This window comes from Ascaphus truei, chromosome 10 (assembly GCF_040206685.1).
Source record: "Ascaphus truei isolate aAscTru1 chromosome 10, aAscTru1.hap1, whole genome shotgun sequence".
In the NCBI taxonomy this organism is placed as follows: Eukaryota; Metazoa; Chordata; class Amphibia; order Anura; family Ascaphidae; genus Ascaphus; species Ascaphus truei.
This window is the reverse complement of record NC_134492.1, coordinates 3335460-3349081: the sequence shown is the minus strand read 5'-3', so window position 1 is coordinate 3349081 and position 13622 is coordinate 3335460. Positions and strand designations below refer to the sequence as shown.

Below are 13622 nucleotides of genomic sequence, written 5' to 3'. Positions count from 1 at the left end.
GGTGGTGGCGCATTCATTCGCCAGGGATTCGCCCCTTACAGCATACAGCGAGTTTAACACGCCAAAAACATGGCTAATTGCTAAACTGGCTAATGCATTTTTTCGCTGCTTACTGCATGATGCCCTTAGTGTTTGAGCAGTGTATGGGGCACAGTTTAGAGTGTAGGTGCAGCACCTTCCATCACACACTCTCTCTTTGTTCTTTAAACACAATACTCCATTCAGATTAGGGACCCATATTTAAGCATATCTTCCCAAAACCTTTGTGTGCTTTTTTATTTTTATTTTACGGTTAACAATAACAAGCCACTATAAGGTTTTCTAAAGTATAGTGTTTAATGTAATCCCACCCTAAAGGTTAATTTGCACCTGTGAAAGTATGACCTTGGACATGCACGAAAGTATGTACCTATCACTGTCAGGCCTTTCGAAAGTCACCAGGAGATCCATGCATACAACAATTATACGAGATCCATTAACGTGTTCAGCTTACTTTAATGCACTTTGTCGAGCAGAAACCACTGTGAGGCTTTCTCTGATGGCCGCCAGATGAACCAGATTAAATGATATTTGGCTTTTCAAGCTTTGGGATATCTATTCCTACTCTTAGCTGAAAGGCTAGATCTCTAGCCCCACAAGATTAAATTGTCACTGCATATTGAAATGATTAAAATTTAGGATTCATTTCCAAAGCCTCAAAGTGGTATTGCCACATTAAGTAAGTACATCAAATGCATTCCTTCCCCATTAAAAATGTATGTTTTTAACCAATATGCAATTTACTTGTACGGCTGATGTTGGCAGTCCTCCTCTTCAGACGAAAACTGTGTTTTAGGGGGAGGAACAAATTGCTGCATCTCTCCAGTCATAGAAATCTTAAAATTAAAGGATATGTACAAATCGCCTCATGTTGAGCATTGATTGTTTTGTGATGTAAAACACTGTCAAATTAACCTGAGTTTTATTGGCTTTGCAAATATATGAAATACTAACTTTAATAACATTTGGGAGTACAAAGTACCACTAATTACTTTTGCTATTTAAAAATACATTTTCATCACTTTTAAGATAAAGCAGATTTCTCATTTTCTGTTCTGACAGTATGACTATAGTGTGTGTGTATATCTATATATAAATTTGAAATCTTGTTTGTGAGTCCCTGTAGACAATTTGATTGGCCGTCGATCCGCCCGGCCTCCCACTGCTCATTGGCCGGTGTGTCTCCCCCGCCCCCAATGTGTCCCACCCCCCCACGGCTCTCATTGCCCGCTGTGTCTGCCCCTCCCCCCCTCGCTCTCACTCATTGCTGTGTTGCACACACATCACCCCACCGGCCTTGGCCGCCGGGGAAGGAGGAGAACTAGTGCCGGCTCACCCGCGGGAGCGCCGGAGGAGTGGAGGGAGAACTAGGACCGGAGGAGGGGTGAGAGCGAGCGCCAGGAATGGGGTGAGAGCGAGCGCCAGGAACGGGGGGAGAGCGAGCGCCTCTGATGCTGTTACACCCCCCTCCCCTGGATCCTGCCGAGCACACTCTCCCCCTGGCTTCCCCGCATTTCCTGATGAGTCCAGCAAAGAGATGGTTAATTTCAGGAGGGGTTAATTGACCAGTCTCCACGTGGCTCATCAAGCATGTTTAAAAGCCTACTACACTGACTGCAGGGAGAGAGAGTCTGTGCTGCGAGAGAGATCCCAGGGGAACAGAGACTCTCTGTGCCAGGCAACCCGGTCCCTGGAACATGCCAGAGGGATCACCCCACATCACAGACCCTGGCCTGACGTGGAGAGCGTCCTGCCTACAGATACCTCTCTTTTGACTTGTGTCAAGAGGTTGGTAAGAGGCCTAGCCTTCCAGCCCTCAGATAGGCACTGCTGAATGTTGGTCTGTCCCCTACATGGGGTTAGGCCTGATTGTTATTTTGTGCTCTAATGTTATTTCCTGATTTGAAGCTGTTTTCTGTTTAAAGCTGCTGGCTAATAAAGTCTATGTTTGTTTTCCCCTAAAAATGTCTCCGCTGTGTTAGCCTCTGCGCACATTTCTTACAGTAATATATACAAAATTACAATAAGCTGGTGACTTTCAACCTGTAAATGCTTTCTAATCTGGCCCCTTTGGAGAGCTTGTTGAAGAGCCCTGATATAGAGCACCAGTTTCCCCTTCAAACACATAATACATGTTTACATATATTTAGCACATTGTATATACAAATCCCCATACACTGCAGACATGCTGAGTACTCTTAACAGACAGAAACTCTAATAGATTTCTATATTTTACAGAGACCTACTCTCAAACTGAAGGAAATCTGCATGTGAGAGATTTGTATTTATTTTAGGATTCTTTGAATATCATGAAGAAGGATGAAGAGTATGTAAATTAATCGGAACATCACTAACAGATATATGTCTCACTTCAGAGTAATTAAGCTGTTGATAGTTGCAGAGCAATTATGAAACAGTGACACAGTGTTTCATCATCCCGAGGCTAACAAGCACAGGCCAATAGCAATCTCTGAACTAACATGACCAAATAAGCAGAGCTCGGCAGGGAATTCTCATGGTAAAGTGGGCTTTTTATTTTCACTACAAGCTGAACCAACCAAGCGCTTCAATTAAAATGTAATCTCAAAAGAAAACTCCCTGAAGGCCAATTTCTATATAAAAACACTTGCGTGGATTTTATTGGCTCTGAACAGGGCCACTGATACTTATAGACGTGTCTTGATATGATTTCAATCTTGGGAAGTTTGAATACATTAAGTCCCAACGTTTAACTCCTTCCTGTGTGTTGAATTGTAAACAGTTTGTTGTATATGATGTATCCAGTTTCATTTGCTTGAATTGTTTCTATTAGTAAATCATGCAACATGTTTGCAAATCTTCTTGTTTTATAAGACACATGTTTATCATAAAAACATCAAAATGACCCCCCAAATCAGAACCCCTCAGACATCCATGTCAGCCCATTGTCTTCCTCACATCTCTGGATGGAATTCACTCGAAATAAACGTTATTGAAAATATATATGTTTTTGACTTTATATATTTTTCTGCATCTCAGGAAAGCCAATAATATATTTAATTGATTCAAAATCCTTTATTCACAATTGGTTAATGTCAATCTGAAGATTAACAAATATACTTCCACTAAATCCCATGCACCACTGCTCAGGTTCACGCGGACAGGACGTTGCCTGCTAACTTCCAAAGATCAAAATGTTTAATATTAAAACTAAGACTAAAGACTAAAACTAAGAGCGCACGGTAGCGCTGTGGAAGGCCAGTGACCTTGTTGCACGAGGGACCTTAGAAATGCTTCCAGGTCCACTCCGCAGGAAAGACACATCGATTTTACTCTGCACAGGAAGACACCAATTGTTAGTTAGGCAAAGCATGTGCTCGGAAGGGGATTGTGACTAGTCTGTAACCAGGAGGCGAACCCGCAGGATATGGGAACTGACCGCAGGCCTAGGGACTGTGCTGTGATTGAGGAGAATATCTGGGTCGAAAGCCAAGGTGTGGCAGTGTAGTTGGGGGTCACGGTTCCAAGGTGAGTGCAGGATCAAGGCATACAAGGTCCATGTACAGACAGAGGTTCAGCCTTTCCACCGCAGTGATTGGACATGGCTGGACCCCCGCCTTCCCACCATGGTGATTGGACATGGCCGGACCCCACCTTCCCATCACTGTGATTGGACATGGCCGGACCCCTCACCTTCCCATCACTGTGATTGGACATGGCCAGACCCCTGCCTTCCCATCACTGTGATTGGACATGGCCGGACCCCTGCCTTCCCATCACTGTGATTGGACATGGCCGGACCCCTGCCTTCCCATCACTGTGATTGGACATGGCCGGACCCCGTCTTCCCATAACTGTGATTGGACATGGCCGGACCCCTGCCTTCCCATCACTGTGATTGGACATGGCCGGACCCCTGCCTTCCCATCACTGTGATTGGACATGGCCGGACCCCTGCCTTCCCATCACTGTGATTGGACATGGCCGGACCCTCACCTTCTCACTGCAATGATTGGACATGGCCGGACCCCTGCCTTCCCATCACTGTGATTGGACATGGCCGGACCCCTGCCTTCCCACTGCTGTGATATACTTTGCATATCCAAATTGGCTTATTTCCTTGGTGTGTCCACAGGTTTCTCTCCTTGTTGTATAGATGATGTTTTGGGAGGTTTATAAGTCAGTGGGTACTCTACAAAATGAGTCTCTCTCTCTCCTCGCCCTTGTTCAGGGTCTAGAAACTCTTCCGGACAAATTGTTCTAAATGAGCCGCTATTTTGGTTCGAGTGTGACTTAAAAAGGCCAAATTATGCATGGTGGTAAACCTCATGTGAATGTTTTGTAATCCCTGCCATTACCATAATCAAGCAACAACCAGTATTAATGTGGGGATAACGCCATTTGCACAAATTCCCATGTTCTATAATAATGTCAGACTACAAGAACCCTTATTTAATTCTTATTTTATACCAACATCAGTGAAATTTAGACAGGTATCTTAATTATGCAAAACTCCTTTGCATGCTGTATCAGACACCCTGTACTGTAAGTACTGTACGCGGTAAGTACTATACGCGGTAAGTACTGTATGCAGGTTTGTTACCCCAACCTCTTCTTTATCAGGTTGAAGTCACAGAAGACAGTGTAGATGGTAAATTCCTTTGGGGGTTTTCTAACCTGATGAGCGGTTTCTCCCGAAACATTGTTCACTTAATTACAATTCCTGCTAATAAAGTGATTATTACTGATTATTTAAAATGATTAATCCTGATTAAAATCTGCTCCTGAGACTCCTGTGGATTGAAGATGGCCCCCAGTGAAGTCCCTTCATGCACAGAGCGCCATTTTTTTGGCTTCCCGCCTGTTTTCCCACGTCACCAAAAGATACCCCATCCATTTTGCCTTATAACTGAAGCAAACAATAATGGTAGCTATTAACATTCGATTTCCCAGGAAACCTTTATTTACACTGTGATTCTGGATTTGTGGCCACATTATATGGATACGGGGTTTATATGACATAGCTCAGTTATATGGATGCTAAAAGTGGTCATAGTTTTCTTTTCTGTTTGTGATACAAACAATGTGTTATAGCAACACAAGCTTTTATTAATACGGGGCCTTTTTCTATTTTTCCTACTGTACTTCTCTGATTTTAGTTTTATACAGTTTCCCCGCTGTTCAAAACTCTCACATTCTGGGCTTTTTACATTGGTCAAATTACACAGTATGAAAGGTAAAATCTACTCCTAAAGTAATTTAAATCATCACAGTTTCCTTTTTATAATCACCTGTATTTATACTTTCTGCAAACAGCTGCAGTGCATTAGTGTAATAGTTACAAATATAGTAGCGAAACGAAGGGGCCTATTCTAGCAGCGTCATAACCCTCATATCGAGGCTTTTTAGCTGTTATCGGGCAGAAATGCTTACAGCGATTCAGAAAGCCTCGATAAGTGGGCGGCGAATGCAATTTTGTCTCTCGTCAAAAACACATCGCCACAACAACCCCAGTTCCCCCCAGGATGCGACTCCAAACAATTCGACCAATTTAAAGTAAAGAATATCAGGGCAGTGGCCGATTTATTACATAATGGGACATTTCTCAGCTTCCAAGAGCTTCAAATTAAGTATGAAGAGCCAAACTTCTATATGTTTAAATATCTTCAAATGAGACATTTCTTACAAAAAATTTCACCAAGCTAGAATTCTCCCCCCTCTCAAGCTTTGAGCAAAAGTGGCGTGTACCAAAAAGGCCTGATCACAAGAATATATGCTGGCCCTGGGGCTTCGGTAAACACCCCCGACCATGATTACATGCTCAATGGGCGGCCGATTTAAATCTGGAAACTGATAGAGACGATTGGGAGGATATTTGGGAGTTTGTCGCACAGACATCTATATGTACCACTATCAAAGGAAATATATATAAGATTCTTTACTATTGGTACCTCACCCCAAGCCGACTGAAGCACATCTACCATCTGGTGTCTGATCTGTGCTGGAGGGGCTGTGGACAAAGAGGTGATATGGTGCACATTTGGTGGACATGTCCAGCGATACAGACATTTTGGACCATGGTCCAAACAATTATTACGGATACAACGGATCTGTCCATTCCTGTGGACCCTCTGATTTTCCTACTGGCAAAACCAGTTGAGGACGTGGAGCTTCCTTCGAGGCGGCTAATATATTTTATACTGACGGCGCGAGGTGGGCCGTAGGGGGACAGGTGGGGTAATCGCTTTTTTATTAAAACCCTGCAATCGCTGGTGAGATATGCGCAGGGAGAAGCGGCTCTCTCTGTGCAGCTGGACCACGTCGCTGCAGATCGCACGGGTGAGAAGTTTTGATAGAGGTGAATATCGACGATCCTCGTAAGTTTTGTGTCAGGGAATGAGGCCTATTCTAGTAATAAAGGCTTTCTGAATACCGTGATAAATACACTGGGAAAAAACGGTGGCATAACAGGGCCAGCGAGATGATTTATGACGGCTACCAGAATAGGCCCCTAAATGTACGGGCCTTAGAAATTGCTGAAAATCACATACAGGCATACCCCGCATTAACGTACGCAATGGGACCGGAGCATGTATGTAAAGCGAAAATGTACTTAAAGTGAAGCACTCCCTTTTCCCACTTATCGATGCATGTACTGTACTGCAATCTTCATATACGTGCATAACTGATGTAAATAAGGCATTTGTAACGAGCTCTATAGTCTCACTGCTTGCGCACAGCTTCAGTGCAGGTAGGGAGCCGGTATTGCTGTTCAGGACGTGCTGACAGGCGCATGCGTGAGCTGCCGTTTGCCTATTGGGCGATATGTCCTTAGTCGCGAGTGTACTTAAAGTGAGTGTCCTTAAAGCGGGGTATGCCTGTATTTCCCTTTCTGTGCTAGAAAACATCACGTTAAATTGAAACTTCTCTGCTTTTACACTGTTCTACCTGTGCATATTGTTTCAATGTCCTAGCCAACGACTTCTCCCAATCCTTCATTTTTTAACATGAGAAAATGTTAGTTTGTAGTTGTACATCACATTGTGTACATGCCACAATAGTGTAGAAACAAAACCAAAAACGCCTCCGACTGAACATTTCTGAAGAGAACTCTTCACAAGAAATAAGGTATCTGCCTGTTACACTGACAGGGGGGAGCCCAATTGTGCTATTTCATTCTAAATTATTTAAAACCTGACGAAATATTTAGCATCACTTCTAGTTTCAGTCTTCCTTGTTCGCCAAGATTAAAACATTTTCTTCTTTGTGCTAGTTGGAAGACGTGTGAGTGTAGCAGCACTCAGCTTCCAGGGATATAACCTTGTTAGGGCTCCATATAAGTGCATGTAACCACTCAGCATGACATCCTTTTCCATTTCTCTTTATGAATAATTTTGTTATACCTCATCCATTTTCAAGTGCTCTTTATTACAACATGCTCCTACTACACATATTAGAGCTCCCATCAGAGAATTATTCTCCTTGTTATCCGTAATAGTGCCATGTACTGCCCTCTTTTGACTGTAAAGCTGGCAGTGATCACAGCACGTTATTAGTATATAACCTTTCTATTCAATCTTCATGCCAAGAACTTCCTAGTTGAAATGCCACATTTGTAATAAATAGATCTCCAAGAACAGCATTTCAAATGACCACATCTGATAAAAAAAAACTGACAACAATAAGCTGCCAACACTAATTCCCCAAGACGCTCACAGGGAAGAATCCGACTGATGTACTAAATCCAATATATCATATTCATTGTGATGATTGGCATATATATTCCTTATTCCTTATACCTTACTTATGAGAAATATTAACATGACATATGTTTTAAATCAACCTTGATGGTTCATTGAATGGAAAATAAAGTGTTAATGTAAAATCATTTCTACAAACATAGCTACATCATAATCCTACTGTATCAATCAAGGGAAAGCCAATAAGAGTAATGACACATATTATAATGAAATGTATTCATTTTATAAATGATACATGAAAAAATCTACCATCAACTGGTTAACAATTGGCATGCAATGTATTAACGTTTGTTTGACACGATATATAGGGTTATATGCTCATTTACACATACTGTGGTGTCATTTAATGAGAGTATCTCTCCTGGTGTACAGGGCAATGAAATATTTAATATGGAATCAATTAGCTTACCACGGGAATGTGTGTATTAATATTCTAATGTATGCTAAGCTAAGTGCCTCTGACTAACTCCAGAACAAACAGTAAGCTGTATTTTTATATGTCTCTCTAATTATGTGGTAGATGTTTTGTAAATTGGACTTGGTATTAGACTGACATGACATTTTGCCATTAGCACCAAGAAGTCACAGTGTGAGCAGTTGAGATGGAGGGCTACATTGATGAAATGCATGTTGATAGCCAGCGTTCATAAAGAAGAGAGACTAGGTCCATGACACGGCCGAGCTATTAATTATACAAAGCTGGGCCAGAGAAGAGCGGAACTCAAGTTCTATCGGCACTGGGAACCGTACACTGTTCTTGCATAGCTTTGTAGCTTTCAAACTGAAAGTTGAGATTCAGAACGCATGGCTGCCCTGGATCTAAGTAATAATAATAACTTTATTTATATAGCGCTTTTCTCCCAATGGGACTCAGCGCTTCACAGAGAAAAAGAATAAAACATTTAAGGTTATAAACGAGACCAAACACATGGAAAGATACAATACAGGATGGGTCGGTAATGTAGCTATTAAATGCCGGCCAGGTGGGGTTCAGTAATTAAACGCTTGGGTAACCAGGTAGGTCTGAGCCTGTTCTTATAGATTCCCAGAGGGGAGACTCTCAAACTGTAAGAGGCAGACTGTTCCAGAGGGTGGGAGCAGCTCGGCTAAAAGCTCGGGCCCCAAAGGAAGTCACAGAGATTCTGGGAACTGTTAGGAGTCCTTCACCTGCAGGTGGAAGTGAGCGAATGGGAGTGTAGGGAACTAGAAGCCCTCTCACATAGCTGGGACCCTGGGCATGTCGGGCTTTGAATGTCTGCAGGCCAGTCTTGAAATAAATTTGCCATTTTACAGCCAGCCAGTGCCGAGATCGGAGAACAGGCGTCATGTGGCAAGAACGGGTCTGGTTAGTTAACAGAAGCAGGGATCTGGTGCTCATAAACACACATCTGTCCAGTATTTAATACTTCAAAGGTAATAAGATAAGGTACATCCTTCAAGTTGATTGATCATATCCATAACAAATGCTGGGAGAATAGTGACTAGTGTATCCTGTCGGTATATCACATATAGCAATTGCTGACACATTTGTAGCCAGGTCTCTCTGGACTACTATTCCTTGCCTAACGTTCCACTGTGAGTCCCCAATGGTTGTGGGCAGTGTGGGCATGATTCCAAAAGGGGAATCCGTCCTATTGTTTAGTGTGTGAAATGTTACATTGTCCAGCAGGTATGAACAATAAAGTTATAGTGGCCTCTCACTGAAGTAAGGGGGGCCTACGACAAGAATAGGCTGGCTTACTAGCCCATCCCAGGGAATGAGGGGGGTGCTCTTCTATATAGTATAGAGCAGTGAGTGTGAGTTACTTCTGTCTGGGATAGTGATCAGGGAAGGATGTTCTTCTGAAAGAGATGCCAGAGTATACAGATTCTGCAGAGGTCTTCTGCTAGAGAAGTGACTGAGGCCTAGTCCAAGAAAGGATAGGGTACAGTGATAATGATCCAGTGAATGTACTACAAATACTACTGCCAATAAACTTCAGTAGAGGCTGCATCTTTCCTGCATTTGAATAAGACATTGGACTTTTTTTGACACCGAGACTTGTTTGCATGCATCACTGATCCATAACCCTTATTAGTTAGCTCCTCATTTGGTTCATGTCACTTTCTTTACCTCAATAGGGGTTTATTCATTTATATCAAGTGTATTACTCATTTCAATTCAATCTATTTTTTCATTTTTTGTCCCATTGCTTGTTTTTATTACAGCCCCACCCCCATTCCAGGTTTAACCCATCACTCTCCCAGTGTTCCGCATTGGTTACCGGATTCCAGTCATTGGTTTATTGGAGAAGGTCTTTTCAAGCACACCCATTTTTTTCTATTTTCTCTCATTTCAGTCAAAGCAACAACTGGTGTTGCCCTTGAAGCATGGTAATGACTAAAGGAAAGAAGTGTCCATGAGATGCATCCTGAAACCTCAACATAAGGAAATCACCGCGAACCTGTCCTGATACTCCCCACACGACCGCGGAGATCTCCGGCCTTCTGTTTGCCTCACAGGTATGACCACAGCAGCCACAGAATACACCGGTAGCAAGACCATTTCCCAGAGGGTAGGGGAAAGAGGGCTACATTTGAGTGATCCCCCTCTGGATCTTTTTTGTTCTGGATTGTGCTCCGTTTTTCTTCTACTCTCTGGTTAGTTAGCAGCCTGGCCGCAGCATTCTGCACCAGCTGCAGGGCGCGCAGCTCTTTTCTGGAAGACCAAGGTAGAGTGCATTGCAGTAGTCCAGACGTGAGGACACAATGGCATGGGCAAACATAGTAAAATCCTCAGGGGGGATCAAGTGCTTAATCCTGGCTATGTTCCTTAAATGGAAGAATGAAGATTTGATCACGGCTGACACCTGATGTTTGAGGGTCAATTCACTATTAAGGACAATACCAACATTCTGCACATGGACAGAGTTTAGCAGCTGGGAGCTCCCAAGCGTAAGACCAGCGTGTTGACCTAGCTACAATCTTGTTGTCTTATGATGGTGAGCATCCACCATGAGCACTTCTGTCATATCAGGATTCAACTTCAACCAACTGGCCTTCATCCACTCTAGGAGCTCAGATAAACATCTATTGAAGACTGATAATATGTCCTTAGTGACTGGTGCAAAGTACAAATAGAGTTGAGTGTCTTCTGCTTATCAGGGATAACTCAGACCATGCCGTCTGATTATGTCACCTAGTGGCAGCATGTACACTGCGAACAACATAGGAGATAGGATAGAACCCTGTGGCACTCCACATGACGGGGGGCATTGGTGCAGAGGAGTAAACTCCTGAAGGTACTCTCTGTGACCTGCCAATGAGAAAATTTATAAATCAGCTGAGAACAGTGCCACCCGGCCTATAGAAATCCTTCCGGCGCTCATTAAGATCCCATGGTACACAGTATCAAATGTTGCAGAGAGGTCAAGGAGTACCGAGATCGAACAGTCACCTATGTCTCTCGCCATCAGGGGCCATTTAGCACAAGAACCAGAGCTTTTTCAGTACTATGCTGTCTTCTGAATCCTGACTGGAATGGGTAATAAACCTTATGGCTTGATTGACGGCTTTCCTGTTGGGTTTCCACCACTTTCTCAATAACTTTATCTAGGAAAGGAAGATTTCTAAACTGGTCTGGAAAACAAGATCAAATGTGTGTCCACTTCTATGGGTAGCAGAGCAAACAAGTTGTGTGAAACTCGGAGCATTAATTGTGATAGTTTATCATTGACCCAGGCATTAAAATCTTGCAATATTAGCCATCTGGGGCACTCCAAGACTAGGCCAGCAATGAGGTCTGTAGAAATACCTTCCTATCTCCAGCGGGGCGGTATATGAGAAGGACTCTAAACCCTACACTCGTAGCACTCCAGGCAGCAATACCCTCAAATGATTGAGTTAGCCCCACTGGGAGGGCCATAAGGTTCAAGGTTGTTTTAAAACAGATTGCCAAACCTCCGCCCCTACACTCCTGTCTTGAGCAGTGAATCACAGAATAATGTGTTGGGACAGCAGCTTCTAAAATGGGGGCTATAGGCAGTAAACATGATAAGGAAGGAGTAAAGTATGACAGAATGAAAGATATACCTGGGCCTAAATAAGGTGTTATGCCAGGCTACACTACATAGGACTGGGATTAGAAATGCACTTCAGTCGGATGGGGCACAATGCAAATCAAGACTGGAATCAAGAAGGATAGAATGCAAAACACAGCCAGAGCCAACAAGAATTCCTGTTGGGTCTGAGCTAGGCTTCTGGGTGTAGCTGGAGTGGAGTACTGTAAGGAAAGATTGGATCCATGTGAAACAGGGTGCAAAGCTGTAGCAGCTGAGTGGGGCACAATACAACGACTCAAAGAGCTTCCAGAGCAGGGCTGGATACAAAGAAAAAGGTGATGGATGAAGACTCAGGTTCAAGACTTTTTTCTAATTATTGTATGTTGTAATTTACCAATTAGCCAAGCCTTAATTATCACTATGATAACTTGCTTAGTCACATATTGCCCTAAAAGCCTGGTCTGTTGTGTGGTAGCTCTGAAAGGCTAACACATACTCTAATCTAGCAGGTACAGTAGCTCCGCATGGTTTGGTAGAACTCAAGCAGGGACCTGGCCAAAGTACTGTTGTATAGGGTCCATGTTGCATACAGTCGATGACAATGTTGTACATAAATGATCTTTTGCATGAGGTTTTCAGACTAAAAATATTCATCTTTATATGAAGATAAAAGCTATTACAACTGGCGTTGGGGGTTATTTCCTTTTTCTGTTTTAGGACAGGTGAACATCATTTTGTATTGTATACAATATTCCCGTGGTGCGCCATTGTAACACAATACCTTGACACAATACCACGTGCAATAAATTGATACCACCTGGCCAATACTTAATACCTTACATTGTAAAATACAGCCACACTTCACATGCTGTGATCTTTATAACACACCAGGGCAGCTGCCAGCACATGGTGCAGCAATTACATGCAATTTCCTCTATTATTTGTATTATTTGATCAATATGGTAATATGCTGACAGTACAATACATGCAAGGTTAATATGCACAGTTTTATATACTGTACCTTGGGTTTAGGAAGTGGTTGATGGCTTAGTAAAGTAACAGCAAAACTGCACACACTAATAATACAAATCATTAAGTAAAGGCATGACGGTAGTTTTCTTTATAAAGGGGATATTTCATGGATTACAAAATCCTCATTTTCAAAAATAAAATAAAACAAACAACTAAGGTCTGTGTATTAGGACAATTTTGGAGCACGACTGGGACATATTCATCCTGCACTTATGTATCAAAGTACTTTGCCCCAAGTGCACCAACAAGCTCTTTGGAGGGTGTCAGCAGGATGAGTTGGGGAGGATTGACATCACATACACTGTACTACAATGTATCACAACATACAGTATTACAATGTATCACACTGTATATTATTACAATGTATCACAGTGTATATTATTACAATGTATCACAGTGTATAGTATTACAATGTATCACAATGTATATTATTACAATGTATCACAATGTATATTATTACAATGTATCACAACGTACATTATTACAATGTATCACAACGTACATTATTACAATGTATCACAACGTACATTATTACATTCTGTGTCTCTATGTGACATTCTTTTTCCTTTTTGTTTGAGGCAAACAATCTACCAAATGTAAAGCAGGGAAGTCTCACAGTCTGCCCCAGATGTAAGAAGCTGTGGCCCTTATTCCGTGAGGTGTGATAAGTGGAGATAACGTGCACATCTGTGCGTATCACGCCTTACAGAACGAGGGCCTGTTTCTTACATATGACGTCACTGTGTTTCTCTGGGTTGATACATAGACCTCT

General features: G+C 42.5%; 1 long non-coding RNA gene across 1 annotated transcript in view; it reads left to right on the top strand.

Annotated features, from left to right (window-relative positions):
• LOC142503435 (uncharacterized) overlaps positions 1 to 13201 on the top strand; it is a 30903-nt gene extending 17702 nt beyond the window's left edge. Inside the window, exon 3 of the long non-coding RNA XR_012804018.1 lies at positions 10118 to 13201. This is a non-coding gene — a long non-coding RNA (uncharacterized LOC142503435). The remainder of the gene's footprint in view (positions 1 to 10117) is intronic.
• Positions 13202 to 13622: the final 421 nt, after the last annotated feature.